The 13,592-nt window shown below is 34.9% G+C and overlaps 2 pseudogenes; both read left to right on the forward strand.

Annotated features, from left to right (window-relative positions):
- Window positions 1–1,549: 1,549 nt before the first annotated feature.
- On the forward strand, window positions 1,550–10,798 carry LOC150035035 (uncharacterized; annotated as a pseudogene).
- Window positions 10,799–11,623: 825 nt separating this feature from the next.
- Window positions 11,624–12,584, forward strand: LOC150035036 (uncharacterized; annotated as a pseudogene).
- The last annotated feature ends 1,008 nt before the right edge of the window (window positions 12,585–13,592 follow it).

Consider the following 13,592-nt stretch of genomic DNA (forward strand, 5'->3'; position numbering starts at 1 on the left):
TAGGACTATGACTTATGTTCATTAGAGGGATAAGTGGTTCTTAAGGAGTTAGATGTAACTACAGAGGCATAACGGTTATTGGCCCAGCTGTACTTACAAGCGATCTGTGAAAGGTTATCGCATTGTTGATTGGTTGATATAGACGCATAATATATCTGTAGTAAAGAGAGTTCAGCTATCGATCTTTAGTGGAGTGCTTGGCAGTTAACGGATGGTAGATCCCGTGACTAAAGAGTTTAGTCAGTTATTCACGTACCGTTGGAGCTTCGAGCTATAGGTCCATAAGGTCCCCTTGGTAGCTCAATGGATTCAAGTTGAGGATCAGTTCTTGGTGTTGATTTGAAATGTTCAAATTGGCAAGAGGTAATTCGACTATATATGATATGATCGGTGTGATGTATGAGATACGTCAAGTGGAGGATTAATATAAATGAGATTTACATTAAGTACCATGAAATAAAAAAGAGAGTTATGATTTATATGTTTCATGAGATGAAATATTAAAACTATATGTTATAAATATACTATGATAAGTTAGTTATCATATATGTTTATAATAATATTAATTATTGGATAATTATCTTTTTTTCTCTAATAACCAATTGAGTGGGAGGTTATTGGTGGTTTCATGGTAACTGTGAGATAAAAAGAAAAATGTTTTCCTAAATTTAGTAGATTTGAGAAAGTTGCTATTCTCGGTAGGTTACTCACGAAGATGTTGTCAAGTGGATTAGATTCACTAAACGATAGCTGAAGAGAGACTAAACGATTGTGGATGATTCTATACGATAGTTCACTCAGCTGGCCTTTAGCTAAACGATCACGAAGCTTTTGCTAAACGATTGTATAAAATTTGTTAAACGATCGGGCATCGTCTATATGATAGACCTTGTCATCTCCCATGTGCTCAATCATTTACACGATTGTTCTTCCTTCGGTCTCTTCCTTTAACCAAGTCCACACAGAGTCCACACTTCTGGATTCTCACACCGAGAATACCAAGGTAGCCATTGTGGTGGTGTCGTACTCAACTCGACATAGTCGAGGTTTTTGGAGGTCGTTCGCTGTGTTCGTGATCTTGGAGATTATTGTATTTGTGGTCGCGTTGATCGTGCAGTGTAGCGATCGTAGTGTTCAAGCGTTCGGGATTGCCGTCTTGCTGTGAACGAGCGTTTGTGATCAAGGGTGTTAAAGATGAGTCTTCAAAGGTATATATATAATTCTTCCCTTGATCTTATGTAAAGCACGCTGTAATTTTGTTTTGTGCATAGCCTGTATGTTTCCGTTTCTTGATTGTAATTGTTAATGTTCAAATACGAATGGAATTTAGAACGATCATTCCGCTGCTCATGAAAATCCTCATGTCTGATTTCCTTCATAATATTGTTGTGTTTAGATGTGATTGGGTTAAGAACAATAGTGGTATCAAAATCGATGAGCTCGGTTTTGTCTTAGTTGATTTTTTGTTTGCTTAGTATGTATACAATGCTAATTGTTTCTTAAATTTGATTACAGTTTTTTATTTATACACCAGATGGAGCATAGTACAATGGGTGATGAAGATTTAGAGTTTGGTGATAAAGAAATAATAGTTGTTAGGCCAAATAAACCACCAATCAAAAGAATAGAGAAAGAGGAGCTACTATTATGTTTGATGTAACATGTATTAGGAGTGCGGGAGAAAAGAAGTTTGTGGAATACAACGAAGATGGCGTACCCAATGGTGAAAAGGGAGCTAAGTTAAAGTCTTTCATTGGGTCCTCTATGCATTATCATCTACCTATTACATATACATCTTGGAAATGTGTGCTTACTGTTGGGAATGTCCTAGAACTCGCAGTCTATGTTAAACATTCTATTTATCAATAATAATGACTTGTTGATTTTGCATCTTATTATGAAAATCCAATAAACATATCCTTGGCTATATTCTGAATACTGTAACTTTATGTAGTGACATAAACAGGATCAAATTGACAATATATAGCCTAAATAGGTCTAATAAGTATATGGATGAAATTGGGTATCTCATCCTGATAACACTATTGGATGCGGCCCACTCTGTAGTTGTTACAAGTTGTAAAGTGCTACAAACGATGTGATCCACAAATCGTTCATGTTGAAACATGTGAGTGGGGGCTTTCTATGCAATGAGTTTGCATATAGACTAAACCACAAAAATAGTCACCTTTCTTTATAACGACCGTTTACTGTTAAAACTGACTATTTCATTTATCAAATAACCTAGGTTAACTCGATCTTAATCCAGAGCTAGCTATGAACTCCTGTTTGTTCGGGATTATCCTCTGATCTGCAAACGTTAAGAGTAGTCCAACAACAATGCTCAATAAGCTTCTCATTTTAAGGATAAGATCGAATAAATAGCTGGGGACATAGCCTTGCTAGATGGAATTCACTCTTACCTTATTTAGGGGTAGCAGATAGGTTGTTCTCTTAAGTATTGATTCTAGGTCTTGAACAATTGGGGCCCCGCCTTCTCATGATAGAGAAAGGATTTGATTCATAAAGATTATGAATCAGAATTGTTTATTAGAGGGTCAGTAGGAACTTAAGGAATCAGATGTACTCACAGGGGTAAAATGGTAATTTTGACCTAGCTGTGATTACGAACAACCTGTGAAGGATCGACTTACTGATTATGGTTATAAAGTGGACATAATATATCTACAGTGAGGGGAGTTAAACTATGGGCTATAGTGGAGTGTCCCATTAGTTAACGAATGGGGGTTAGATCAGACTAATAAGTTTAGTGTTAGATAAATACCATCACGTAGCGGAAGAAATTAGGATCCATAAGTACTCTAGTTCATTAATTTTGGTTGAAAAGAAATATGCTAAAAACAGAGTATAAAGGGTTTCATGAACATACCTTGGCTGAACCAACGAAATCTTCATTTTCAGCTGCAAAATCCTCCAAATTCTTGTGTAGACCACCACAAGATCTTCCCTACTATCCTCTTGGTGCTCTAGATAGAGTTGTGTGACTCAAAATAAGCTGGAATCAAAGGGAATATGGAGAAAACTCATTGAACAGAACCCATTGAAGAACATCTTCTTCATCCGAATTTTTCAACAAAAATTCAGTCGGTTTCTCATGCCTTTTTTCAATATATTGCAGACTATCATGCAAAGAGATGTGCTGCATGGGATGCGACTCATGCTTGGAGTAAAGCAAAAGAGGAGGTGGTGGGTTCTTAGTAAGCTACTTGAAGATGAACTTGAAAAACCCACTTTCAAATTTTGTGTAATTTTCAATTTCCAAAATCCATTTTGATTTTAAAAACATATTTTATTTCTAAACTCAAATTTTATTAATTTCACAAATTAATTTCATAAATTAATTAATAAATAATTATAATTAATTTAATATCCAATACTAAATTAATTTGTACACAAATTCATCTTCATATATTTAAATCATATTTAAATATATTTTCTTCAATTCCTTATGATTCTAATTTGAACGTTTCAAATTAACTTATCACGCTACTTTAGAGCTATCCATTTCTGAGTTAGTAGGGGGACCTCATGGACTTATAGATCATGGGCTCCAAGGATTCGAGATTAATCGGCTAAACTCATTAGACCGATCTAACCCCCATTCGTTAACTAATGGGTCACTCCACTAAAGCCCATAGTTGAACTCCCCTCCTTGTAGATATATTATTTCCACTCAATAGAATCATGATTAGTAAGTTAACCCTTCACAGGTTGTTCGTAATAACGGTTGGGTCAAATCTCTATTTTACCCCCGAAATTACCTCTTGTTCCTTAAGTCCCCACTGATCCCCTAATAAACAATTTTTTTGTGATCCAATCACAAAACCGAGTCCCTCTCATACCAAATAAGTGGGCAGGATCCCTTGTTCAAGCCCCATAATCAGCACTTAAGGGAATAAACTCTCTACTATCCCTAAAGCAGGTAAGAGTGAATTCCCTCTTGCACCCTATGTCCCCAGCTATCTATCCAGTCTTACCCCTGAATTGGCAGTCATATTGTGCCGGCGTTGTTGAGCCAACTCTCACCTATGTAAATCTAAGGGCAATCCTAGATAAACAGGAGTTTAGAGTTAGCTCAGGATTAAGGTCAAGTTAACTAGGTCATCGCTTTGAAATAGTCAATCTTAAACAACAAACAGCGTTATAAAGTAAGAGTGACTAATTTCGTGGTCCGATCTTGTACAAACGGTTTTTCCTGAGGACACCCCCACTCCTCATGTCCAACATGAAAGAATTAGGATCACTTCGTTTGTAGCACTTTACAACTCCTTGTAACAACTATAGAGTAGGTCGTATCCAATAGTGTTATCAGGATAAGGTACCCAACCTTATCCATGTAATATAGATCATTTTGACTATTTACTCGAACCTGATCCACCTTTATGTCTCCACATAAAGTTCAAGTACTCATCCAATAGTCAAGGGACTTTTAGGTTTATTGGATTTCTATTCAAGTAATAGATCTATTCAATAACAACTTTATTGAATTTTCAGAATAAGCTCCATTGTTTACATACCACGAGTTTTAAAAAACCCAAAAAACTCTCACTTGGACTAAGATTCCAGTGGTAACTTATACATCTGATATATAAGACTGAGTTTCTGAATTTTATAGAGAAATACAATAAACTAGGCCATCCCATACCCATCTTTTACCATTTAGTATCTCTATACCCGATATTTCTCCCACTTGCCCTAGGTTATCTAGTATTCCTAGTTCTACTAGGTAATTCTCAAACACTTTAGACGAGAGAATTATTGTAAACATTGTTAGGTATACAATAGGCTTTAGATAAAACTATAAGGGGATTGCATCTTAATCTCAATAGTGGCCAGGAAACACATTTTCCTCCCACTATATTGAGGTACTCTCAACTCTTTGAGCAAGATGCATCTGACCTGTCTTAACAACTTTTTGTTAACAGTCAGATCTAGAAATCATTAAACTTTCTATACTTTGATCTAGCTATTTAGATATCTAAATATCTACAAATTGCTTTTAACAATTTGATTCTCAATAGAGGTTACTAGAACAAACATAATTTTTGAAAATGAACATTTCATTTATCACAAAAATATATACAATTTGTTCTTTACAAGTTTTAACAATTAAAAACAAATAGCAACTTCTCCCACTGGATGAGTTGAGCAAATGGTCCCAAGGTCAAGTTAGCCTGGTCACCTTTTCTCTGCTCTCTTCTCAACAAGATATTGAGGGTAGTGTCTTCTCCAGTACCCTTCATCGTTGTAGTGGAAACATTTCCCTTTGCAGCATTATCCTTGCCTTTCAATCCAATAGGGTTTTTCCTTCCCTTTCCCTTTGCCTTTTTCACAAGAATACTCTTACTCTTTGAAGAGGAAGTAACTTTAGGCTTGGAGGACATTCCTCACTTCTCAGCAGTAGTAACATTTACTTCTGGCATGAGACCCTTTGTTCTCAACATTTTCTGGTAAGCCCGTAGCTCATTTAACAGAGTAGTCAAATTTTATTCCTTTAATGCATTCAAAATTTGCAGAAAACTCTTCAGAAGAGATTTTAGAAAAAAACCAACTTGACTTCTCTCGTTCATGATAGCACCATTTAATTCTGCCATATGAAAATGGACCATCATGTCCAGGACATGTTCACAAACATAGGTCCCCACTTTGATGCGACTGTTGTAAACGTGCTTAATGGCATCCCTCATAGAGATTCCATAATCTCTTTGGCAATACTCATATCCTCATGCTTCTTTTTTCAACACATTAGATAAGCTGACAAGGATATAAGCACAGGTTATATCATTAGCCTTGACCCATCATCATATACATCCCAAACATTTCGGTTTGTGTTAGAACTAGGAATGGGAGGATAGTCCACAGTTAAGATAAACCGCAAATTATCTAACACAAGTATCGTGTTTAAATTTGATTTCTAATTCACATAATTATCCCCAATGAATTTAATCTGCTGTCAACACTTTTATTAATGAACTTTTCATTCTGAAATTAAATATCCAATCAAGTTTTAGAAATTTTAATAACTTACCGAAGATTATTCTTTTGCAACGATACTACATCAAGACATTATTCACTAAATACTACCTCTAGAATAACTCATATTTCGATAGTCATTTAGGTATAGCTTTTGGTTAGACATTATTAATAATTAATAATTCTGTAAGTGTAGACCCACCATTTTCAGACGTTAGAGGCCACGAATGACCAAAGAAATCCTATCCATTTCTGGAGCTTGAGTTTTTTCTGAATCCTATGTTACAACCCTCCGAGAGAATAGTCATCGTTAAACGACTAGCAAAGGGCCGCCTAAAGCTAACCAGTAGGCACAACATAGGAATCTCACGGTCTAAACTAATGGAGGAGACCGCAAGATATGTTGACACATTTCCTTCACCCACTTACTATGAACTACTTCCTCCGTTCACCTTGGTATTGACTCATACAAAACACTTTCCGAAGGGAGGTCACTTGGCAGGGTGACAGAAGCGTCATATGAATCTCACGGTGTGAACTATGTTGAGATGTGGCAGTTGAAATCATACACTTGATTTCTATTCGAACAACTTCCCCTTATTCACCCGAGTCTAAATTTAAGCTAAAAAATACTCTCCGTAGGGAAGTCACTCCTAGGGTGACACGAAGTACCGCTTAAATCAAGACTGTGATCTCTTGCTGAAGTATTCTAATAACTCTATCATATAGAAGTTATTCACTACCACTGAAGTGTTCAAATGTTTGGGTAACTTTGCACTTAGGTTCTTTTCCGGCTAAACAAAAATAATCCTAAGTCTATGTGGTTTATCCATGTATAACTCTTATAAATGGACTTAAACCTATGATGTCTAGGTGATAAACCCTTTTATTACCTTACATCGCTCACGGATACTCATACAACTTGTTACCAACGTTCAATTATTCGGCCATAATCCCTAGGTAGGAGGTGTTTCGTAGACCGTCAACTTAAATACCCCCAACCTTCGTCAGGATTATATACCGGTTGAGTTTGTAACCCTAGTTTTACAAGTTTAACGACCTATTTTAACTAATTAAAATAAGTGTTTAACCTACGTGAGCATGCAGTTGTTCTTTGTTATGGATTTTAAATGTCTAATCCTATTTTATAACAGCTTATAAAACTTTAGACATGCTCAAACATCCACAACATCCAGGCATTCACTATCTAATATAACACTTATAGTAAATACAAGAAACTATAACATGCATACTATATATTATAACAAATTATAACATACTTTCAATGCATGTTGCATGCTTCCTATGGTGGAGTTTTAAATCTAAATGGCATACTATATGCATATACAAGATTTATTTAATTATAACATACATCCAATGCATAAATAATTAAACACTTAATGATATGGTTTTATTTTTTACAAAAACAAGCAAGCAAAAGCCTAACTATTACAAAAACATCTTCAACACCGCTCGAACCGCTGCAAAACCGCTTGAATCAGACCTGAACCGTCTGAAGCGAACCAGCAGAGTCTGAACCGAACCAACCACAAACCATTTGAAGCTGAATTGGACCAAACCTCAAGAGAACCGGTCGAACCGGCTTCTCTTGCTCTCGCTCAAAATCTCGCTAAGTCAGATCGTTTAGCAATTACGACCATCGTCATGCAATTGGCTTGATCGTTTAGCAACAAATGCCTATCGTTTAACAAAGCTACACGATCGTGTAGTGTTTGCCTTCTATCGTATAGTGTAATCTTCTAGCGCCGGAGGATGCTACACGATCGCTTAGTGTCAAACACTATCGCATAGCTCCATCGTTTAGCACCTCATCTTGATCGTTTAGCACGCACCTGAGGTAAGCGATCGCCTAGTGTTATCACATAGCAATCGACGCATCGCTCAGCTGTCGCTCATAGGTAAATGATCTTGTAAGCGATCGCTCAGCGCCATCGCATAGCTCTTCGCTGCATCGCTTAGCTCCCTCCCGAAGCTACACGATCGTGTAGTGCCACCGCATAGCAAAACAATGCATCATTTAGCTCCAGAGGTAGACGATCGTCTAGAGCAAAACACCTAAATGATTAACGTCCGAAGCTAGACAATCGTTTAGCTTTTCCTTCATATCGTCTAACATATGAAGCTAAACGATCGTTTAGCTACTGAAGCTCAACGACGATATGAACAGAGGTTGATCGTCTGGAATCTGAACTCGGCCTCTTCGCTTGTTTCTTCGAAATTACAACTTAATTCCAACTCTAATGACTTCAATATTAAATTAATTTGTACATAAATTCATCTTCATATATTTAAATCATATTAAAATATATTTCTTCAATTCCTTATGATTCTAATTTGAACGTTCCAAATTAACTTATCACACTACTTTAGAGCTATCCATTTCCGAGTTAGTAGGGGGACCTCATGGACCTATAGATCATGGGCTCCAACGATCCGAGATTAATCGGCTAAACTCATTAGACCGATCTAAACTCATTAGATCGATCTAACCCCCATTAATTTAACTAATGGGTCACTTCATTAAAGCCCATAGTTGAACTCCCCTCCTTGTAGATATATTATGTTCACTCGATATAACCATGATTATTAAGTTAACCCTTCACAGATTGTTCTAATAACGGTTGGATCAAATCTCTATTTTACCCCAGAAATTACCTCTTGTTCCTTAAGTTCCCACTGATCCCCTAATGAACAATTGTTTTGTGATCCAATCACAAAACCGAGTCCCTCTCATACCAAATGAGAGGGCGGGATCCCTTGTTCAAGCCCTAAGATCAGCACTTAAGGGAACAACCTCTCTACTATCCCTAAAGCAGGTAGGAGCGAATTCCCTCTTGCACCCTATGTCCTCAGCTATCTATCCAGTCTTACCCCTGAAATGGCAGTCATATTGGACCGGCGCTATTGAGCCAATCCTAACCTATGCAAATCTAAGGGCAATCCAAGATAAACAGGAGTTCAGAGTTAGCTCAGGATTAAGGTCAAGTTACCTAGGTCATCGCCTTGATATAGTCAGTCTTAAACAGTAAACAACATTATAAAGTAAGAGTGACTAATTTCGTGGTCCGATATTGTATAAACTCTTTTGCACGAGGACACCCTCACTTCTCATGTCCAACGTGAACGAATTAGGATCACTTCGTTTGTAGCACTTTACAACTCCTTGTAACAACTATAGAGTAGGCCATATCCAATAGTGTTACCAGAATAAGGTACCCAACCTTATCCATGTACTATAGATCATTTTGACTATTTACTCGAACCTGATCCACCTTTATGTCTCCACATAAAGTTCAAGTACTCATCCAATAGTCAAGGGACTTTTAGTTTTATTGGATTTCTATTCAAGTAATAGATCTATTCAATAACAACTTTATTGAATTTTCAAAATAAGCTCCATTGTTTACATACCACGAGTTTTAGGACATAAAACCCAAAATTTAGCTGGTTAATCTCGAATTGTTGGAGTCCATGATCTGTAGGTCTGCGATATCATCTTCTTCATGCTCACACAAAGTCGGTTAATTAATTAATATTTTAAAACAATTTTAGAAAATTATTTTTCAGTTTTCAAAATCAAAATGGTTTTTGAAATCAAATTTTGGTTTTAAAGAAAAATTGGAAAATTAGTTTGCATGCACAAAATGGAAAAACTTGATTTTCCAATATCATCTTCTTCATGCTCACACAAAGCCCACTTCTTCTTCTTCATTAAACTCCAATCATGAGCTTCAAGCCATGTATATCTCTTCTTTGCATGTTCATCTGCAATAAATAAAGAAGATTGGAATGATCTGAAGGCATGCAATACACATAAATTTTGAGAGAAAATTTCAGCTAGAAGAAGGGTTCTTCGGAAGTGTGCTGCTGTGAGCCTTTCTCTGTTCCTCATTGCTTCAAGTTGTTCTTGAGTCCCACATAAATTTTGGGGAAGATCTTGAGGTAGTTCACGGTGATCTTTGGTGAAGACTGCTGCTAATTAATCAAGTTCTTGAAGAGTTCATTAAAGATATGATCTAAAAACACTCTTATTTAGATGAACATGCTATAGTTTCTACTAAAACTAGTGAATTTGAATGCGTATGGCTCCTTGATACTTCTACTGCATGTTTTCTTACTCTTAACATTTACTGAGTTGAAAGATAAGATATATAGTACAGTTGAAGTATATATATTCAACTTTTTATCTTGATAATATTGTAAATGTATATGTAATGTTTTCACTAAATTTTCAATGTGTAGGCCACCTTTGTAATTGATATAAGATCTAGGAAGAACATTATGAAAACTGTAGGCATAGCTTTTCGTCAGTTAAGAATTGGTTAACAACAAAATACATTATGCCATTTAAAGATGAACCTCAACTTTTAATAAATCTACCAGAAAAGTATTCATTTATTGATCAAAGTCATTGGGAAGAGTTTGTAAGATCGAGATTGTTGTAAAGTTTCAAGTAAATTATTAATTTAATTTTATAAATATTTGTTATGTCATTCCCTACTAATAATCATTACGTTTGTATAGGAAAAAAGACGCTTGCAACAAGAACGTCGATCTAAGAATATGTACAATCATCGAATTTCAAGGAAATGTTATGTTAACCTTGTTGAGAAGATGGTAAGAATTTGGTATATGTTCTCATGATTCCTAAATTTATCACAATATCTATTTTTTTTTCTTCATTTGACTGTAGAAGAAAGTATCTTCAAATGAAAGTGATTTCGATCGAGCTAACCTATGTAAGAAGGCTCAAGTTAATAAGAAAGAAGAATACGACAATTAAGATGCTCAAGAAGTTGTTAATTGAATAGTAAGAAAAGTATTAAAGTTACATGAAGTATATGACATATAGCTTAATTATATTAAATTTCATTTCTTTTTAGGATGAGATCTCAAAGAATAATGCAGATCCATTGTGCCACAAACATCATTCTCCCAATGATATTTTAACACAAGCTTTGAGTACTCAAGAAAGGCTCGGACGTGTGCGTGGGGTTGGTGGTTTCCTACTCCAACGGCTTACTTTCATATAATGAAACGAAATTCAAAACATGGGAAGGATGAAAACAAGGAAATTGTAAGTGAGAATGAAGCACTTCGTCAATGTGTTAGAGAATTAGATGCCCGTCTTTAAATGTCATCTTCTATAGCATTTTCTGGACATGGAAGATTCTCCAAGCAATTTTTAGCAGATGATATTGAATCTCAAGATAAACAAAAAGACAAGATGAAGACTACATATGAAAAGAAACAGAAAGAGTAGATTAAGGTGGAGGAGATTAACTCCCCAGAGAAACGAAGAGAGAAGATAAATGTGAATGTAAATTGCAACGCATAAGAGTTGAAAATCTTTAAGGTAATTGACACTAATAAAATCAATTTAGTTCATAAAATGTCTAATTTTTCTACTTTATATACTTTTGTTGCTATGATTTTGCCGCATTAAGAGAAAACTTCAATGGAAATGACTAAGAAAAAAGAAGTTAGTGACTCAACATCGGTTCTTCTGGTATCTTTGAAATCCATTCTTAGATATACTGAAAATGTGATGGCCAAAGAATAGTATTTTTTTTACAACTTCTAGGTATTTGCACGTTTGGTGGCTTACATGGCGTATGTTATGTTATTACTTTTGTAGACTTCAGTTTTGACGTTTCTTTCCAATTTCGGTTGTCTATAATTATGTTATAAATCTTTTGTAGGTATTTGCACTCATCCTTTATTGATTCAAAGGAAAGTTCACAACACACTTTTGTAGATCTGTCTCTCATTTCCTCTGGACATAACTCTTAGGAAGTTAAAACTCGAAACCTGTGTAGTAGACTGGTGGTCTCAGAAGGAAACCAATTAGTTATTGCTTTTTTTAATCCTGGGTGAGTTAAAATATGTTTTCTTTTTATCAATTTCCATTAGTAATAAAAATATTAATTATATTTTATTAACTAGTGGTCATTAGGCACTACTTGATATAAATGCATACGATGATACTGTGTACTACTTAGACTCAATAAGGACAACATCATGGGTAGACATACGATATATAGCTGACACGTAACTTAACATTTTTCATTTGTAGTGTTTGTTTTAAAGTGTACTTTATTTTAGAATAATTTGTGGTTATTTCTTGACAAATAGGGCAATTGCGATGTTTTAATCTCAAAAGAATATTAAAAAAACCCGAAAGCAAACCTTATGGAGAACAGTAAAGACAAGCATAAATTAAAATGTCTACTTATTCATCATATTAAGTAGACATCTAGTGCGTAAGGATTACTTCATTCTTATTTACTGGTTTTTTTTCTCTATAGTGTCCTCTACAAGTTGGGAGCACCGAATGTGGATACTACGTTATGAGGTATATGAGGGATATTATGACCAAAATAAGCATTGTCATCTCAGATTTGGTATGTTATCGTTATTTCGATATTTCAAATAGCATAGGGAAAAACATAATCCATTATAATATTTGGCTTTTATGTTTATAGATTAATACAAGGAAATCGTACTCACAAATCGAGTTAGATAACGTGCGGATAGAGTTGGCTGAATTTTTAGATAGCTACATGTGATCGTGGTTGGTCATTTTGGATGTGTTTATTTTGGCTAATCAATTTTTGGATTTACTTCATATCCATACAAGTGTAAATATCTTTTGGTATTGTTCAAATATGCAGGGCGGAAGGGGGGAGGTGGGGAATAGTTTTTTATTGGTACATGTGTGGGTAGATGGATGGTTTTGTTGATAGAAGTTTTGGATATGTATTTTTTGAAACTGTTCATATTGGGTTGACTGTTAGAATTATGCTCCTTATATTGTTTTGGAAGTGTCTATATGAGTTGACTGTTAGAATTATGTTCCTTATGTTGTATATATTGACAATGTTAAAGAAGTTAAGTTTTTATAAAAAGATGTTGGTGGTTTTTTGTTGATATATAAGTTTGTCAATATGTGTATATTGTTTATTTGATTGATGAATGTATGTCATATATATATCAAATGTGGTTAGATCAAAATACAGGAGCAATTATAGGTAAAAACATCACATTGTAGATTTTTCTAAAAAAAATCAAAAGGAAATTTCTTGACGTTTTTTAAATGTCAAGTTCACAAAATTTCTTGACATTTTTTCCTTGTCAAGAATGGCCATATTCTTGACATTTCAAAAATGTCACGTGCCTATGTTTCTTGACATTTTTTAAATGACAAGTTCACAAAATTTCTTGACATTTTTTCCTTGTCAAGAATGCCCATATTCTTGACATTTCAAATGTTGGGTTTTATGTCCTAAAACTCGTGGTATGTAAACAATAGAGCTTATTCTCAGTTATAGAGATACCGAATGGTAAAAGATGGATATGGGATGCCCTAGTTTATCGTATTTCTTTATAAAACTTAGAAACTCAGTCTTATATATCGGATGTATAAGTTACCACTGGAGTTTTAGTTCAAGTGGGAGTTTATTCTGATAATTCAATAAAGGTATTATTGAATAGATCTATTACTTGAATAGAAATCCAATAAACCTAAAAGTCCCTTGACTATTGGATGAGTACTTGAACTTTATATGGAGACATAA

This window comes from Benincasa hispida, chromosome 7 (assembly GCF_027475165.1).
Source record: "Benincasa hispida cultivar pf3 chromosome 7, pf3_genome.v1.1, whole genome shotgun sequence".
Classification (NCBI taxonomy): domain Eukaryota; kingdom Viridiplantae; phylum Streptophyta; class Magnoliopsida; order Cucurbitales; family Cucurbitaceae; genus Benincasa; species Benincasa hispida.